The sequence below is a fragment of the Nannospalax galili genome, unplaced genomic scaffold (genome assembly GCF_000622305.1).
Source record: "Nannospalax galili isolate Female #2095 unplaced genomic scaffold, S.galili_v1.0 scaffold710, whole genome shotgun sequence".
Classification (NCBI taxonomy): Eukaryota; Metazoa; Chordata; class Mammalia; order Rodentia; family Spalacidae; genus Nannospalax; species Nannospalax galili.
The window spans coordinates 860,286-864,341 of NW_008328349.1; the positions used below are offsets into that span (position 1 = coordinate 860,286).

Consider the following 4,056-nt stretch of genomic DNA (forward strand, 5'->3'; position numbering starts at 1 on the left):
CTCTCTCTCTCTCTCTCTCTCTCTCTCTCTCCCTCCCTCTGACATTGTGACCGTACTCATCAAGCACTAAGGAGACCTGAGTCAGCGTGACATGGAAATTCCTCGCATCTAAACACGCCGGTCTAATATTGTACTGCCACCAGAGAGCCAGACAAAGAGAGGGAAGGAGACAGAGAGAGAGAGAGAGATAGGGAGAGAGAGGTATGTAAAATTAATTTATATATTTTAGAAACAGGAACCATGTTGTAGATTAACAGGAGAATATTTTGGCTGAAAGAAATATTTTGGTGTTTATTTAACATTTTTAGTTGTATAAGATTTTACTTAAAAATTAATATGATACCAAGTAAATTAATTTTAAGAAGCATAAATTTATGTTGACTGTATATACATATTTAGTTATATAGTCTTTGTTGAGAATGTGGTTGGTTTATCATTTTTAAACTAAAACACCTTTGAAGTAGACCAAACAAAATGAATACATCTTAAACACTGTGAAAGTAAACTAAAAACAAAAAATGGTATTTAACAAATAGGATTTTACCCAACCAGTTTAGATGTCGTTTTGTATAGGTAATTAGTGGCCTAAAGAAAGAGTTAAGTTTCCATGTAGATTTGAGGTAGCATCTTTTCCTTTTTAAGACCTAAATAACTAAAGGAAGTAAATAAAAATTTGTCAATTTAAGAACATAAATCAAAGGTGATAGGAAGGACAAAAGGAAACATTAACAGATTAGGTTAAGAATAAATAAAACCTAAATAGTACTGAAAACAATTCCATTAGCTAGTAACACAAAAGGCTGGAATATTAGGGTTTCAAAATCACAGCAGCCTCCCCCCTCCCCAACAGGGTCCCATGGACTTTGGATCTCTTAAGCCTGCAAAAGGGAACTGAGCTGATAAGCACCTTGGCCTTTGAAGCCAAGGGAAGCAGACTCTTCTAAGAGGCAGCCTGACTTTCCTCTGATCCCTGAAGACAAGATAAGCAGATTCTGCCTGTTAACCAGAGATTTTAGGAGCTGTTTTAGTACAGCAGCTTTTCCCTTATCTTAGGAGGACAAAAAATAAACACTTCCTGACCCAGATCCTGGCTGGCAGACAGAATGGAGCCAGGTTTACAAGCCCTGCTTTTCCTGCCCATCCCGCCTGATTTTTCCACCAAAACTTACTGCCTTCTGCATCTTGAAGCCCCCATATATAAGCCCCAGCTCACAATCCATGGGCAGACATTTTCCCTTCCCTGAAGGGAGCGTGTCCCCTGCAAAATAAAGCTCTATCCCGCTGAGAGTTTTATCTGTGTCTTGGTGCCTCATCCTCCATTTGTTCTTTCTCCAACAACTTTTTACCTATCAAGATGTTCCTTGCAGGCCACAGATATTTCCCTACACTGACACTTCAAAATGAGACTGTCCTCATAGAAGAACCTCAGAATTCTACTCTCATATTGTCCCTCCTGGGGGTGAGGGTGGTTGAGGACAGAGGTTGAGGAAGAGGGAACATAGGGAGAACAGAAACTAAAAATGTCCTGGGTGGCCTGGAAGAAGACTTCTGTGATGGGCAGCACCTGGGTTCTCCTCTGATACAGACCAGGAGGAGCAGCAGAAACTGTAGAGAAGCCAGAGGTAAAAACCTGGTGCTCACTTTCCAACCTCAACTTTGGAGACAGAGTGAGCATTGTGCCATCCCCGAATGAGAATATGAAGTAGGGGACCAGCACTGGGTCATTCATGGAGGAGCAAAGGATAGGGTTCTGGGAGCCCTGGTTGGTGGGTGGTGGTTTGGGAGCAATGAGATGGTCATGGGCATGCAAGAGTCTGGCACCTGCTTTCCAAGGCCACCAGTTTATCTCAGGGCCCAGTGAACCCTGGGGACATCTTCAGGAGAGCAAGGTTCAATGCAAGTCTCATAGAGGGTACTGTTAGAGTGCCAGGAAGTATGGGAAATCCCAGCCAAAGGACACCTCACTATCACCCCCGATCCTTGGGGTGGGAAAGACTTCAATTCAAAAGAATCTTGCAGAAGCACCAGCTCTGTTTCCAACACTGTCTCATTGGCATCATAGAAACCAAAGAAACTGGACTGCCAGGGAGTGATAACTCCATCATCGGGGCCCCCAATCAGCACAAGGCAGCCCACATGGGGAAAGCTCTTCTGCCATGCAGTGGCATTGGGATTGCCTCTTTCCCTACTGATCAGGGCCAGGAAGCTGCTAGCATTGAAGTACAAGTCATCATGGTGGGGACCAAGGACTGTACCAGCTCTGGTAGCAGCTAGACTGCATGGAAGTGGGGAGCAGCCACTTCAAATAGTCAGTGTCTCCGTACTATCCCATCTGTGGAGAGGAGAGGCAGATGAAAGAATCCACATTATGCTTGTTCATGAAAAAGAGCCGGTGCCGCACATTAGGTCACCTTGGGAGTAGCAGATGAAAAGTACCCTTCAGAAGCTTTGTCCATGATGGGGACCACAGCCTCTTGGAACCTTTGCACCTGTATACAGGGGCATCCAACTCTGGCATCGAACTCTAGCATCTCAAGCACTGTCACCACAGTTATGCCCTTTTTTTTTTCTTAATTTAATTTTTATTTTATGCATGTATGTACATGCACCCATGTCATGCAATGCCTGTAGAGGTCAGAAGAGGGCATTGGATCCCCTGGAACTGGAGTTACAGATGGTTAGCTGCCATGTGGATGCTGGGAATGGAACCTGGGTCTTCTGCAATAGCAGCCAGCGCTCTTAATTTCTGAGCCATCTCCGTAACCCAGTAATATCCATTCTTGACCAAAGGAATGTCAGACTCTGAAAAATACACCTTTTAAAAAGCAAGGGATGGGCGTGGTGGTGCATGCCTTTAATCCCAGCACTTGGGAGATAGAGGCAGGTGGATCTCTGTGAGTTCGAGGCCAGCCTGGTCTACGTAGTGACTTCCAGGACAGCTGGGGGCACAGGGAGACCCTGTCTAAAAAAAAAAAAAAAAAAAAAAAAAAAAAAAAGCAAGGGGGAAGGCCAGGTGGTACATATTTTTATTCCCAGCACTGGGAAGTCAGAGGCAGGAGAATCTCTGTGAGTTCTAGGCCAGCCAAGGCTACATGGTGGGATCCTGTTTCAAGAAACCAACCAATCAGCCAACCAACCAAACAACCAAATAACTAGCCAACCAACCAATCAACCAACCAAACAAACAAAACAACAAATAAACAACACTTCCCACCCTCCAAACCAAGAGGCAGTGGTGGCCTGTGCAGCTGCTGTTACTGATTTTCCCTGTACTGGAGGAAGCTCTAAATACAGCTCTTGTTTGAGTGGGATGATGGGAATACTCCCTGGTGCTGGCCTCTTGAACAGTCAAGGTTTGAGTACTAATGGTTATATCTCTTTAGAAGTGTCCTAGGAGAGACTTTTACTTTATTAAGACTTATTTTCACAGGACTGGAGAGATGGCTCAGCTGTTAGGAGCATTGACTACTCTTGTAGAGTACCCAGGTTCAATTCCCAGTACCCACATGGTAGCTAACAACTGTCTATAACTCCAGTTCCAGGGGATCTGACATCCTCTTCTGACCTCCTCCAGCATTGTGTGACACAGGTGCACTTATACACATGCAGGCAATGCACTCGTATACATGGAATAAAAATAATAAAATATTTTAAAAATAGACATTTTTGTTTTAGACTGTCAGGTTCTTGAAGACAAAAATCATGTTTTACGTTCCTATAACTGCATGGGACCCTCCAAATCAGGGGATGCTGAAGGCCTGGTAACCTACAGTCTTCATCAGTAGTTATGTTTATCATAATTATTCAGGGGAAAGTAGTGAACTCCACGAGGTAGGGATTGTATCTGTTCTGTGATTATCCTTAGTACTTAGAACAGTGCTTGACACCTGACAGATGCTCTCTCTTTTTTTCTTTTTCAGGAACTAATGTTCCCTTCTTCAATACCCAAGTGTCATTGCTGTGCTCCAGGCCTGACTGGATTAGGACCCTAAACATCTCCCATTCTAAATCATAAATAAATTTTTATTTATTTATGCATTTAAATAACTGCATACA

General features: G+C 43.5%; 1 pseudogene; it reads right to left on the reverse strand.

Annotated features, from left to right (window-relative positions):
- Nucleotides 1-1,842: 1,842 nt before the first annotated feature.
- LOC103729131 lies at nucleotides 1,843-2,531 on the reverse strand (annotated as a pseudogene).
- Nucleotides 2,532-4,056: the final 1,525 nt, after the last annotated feature.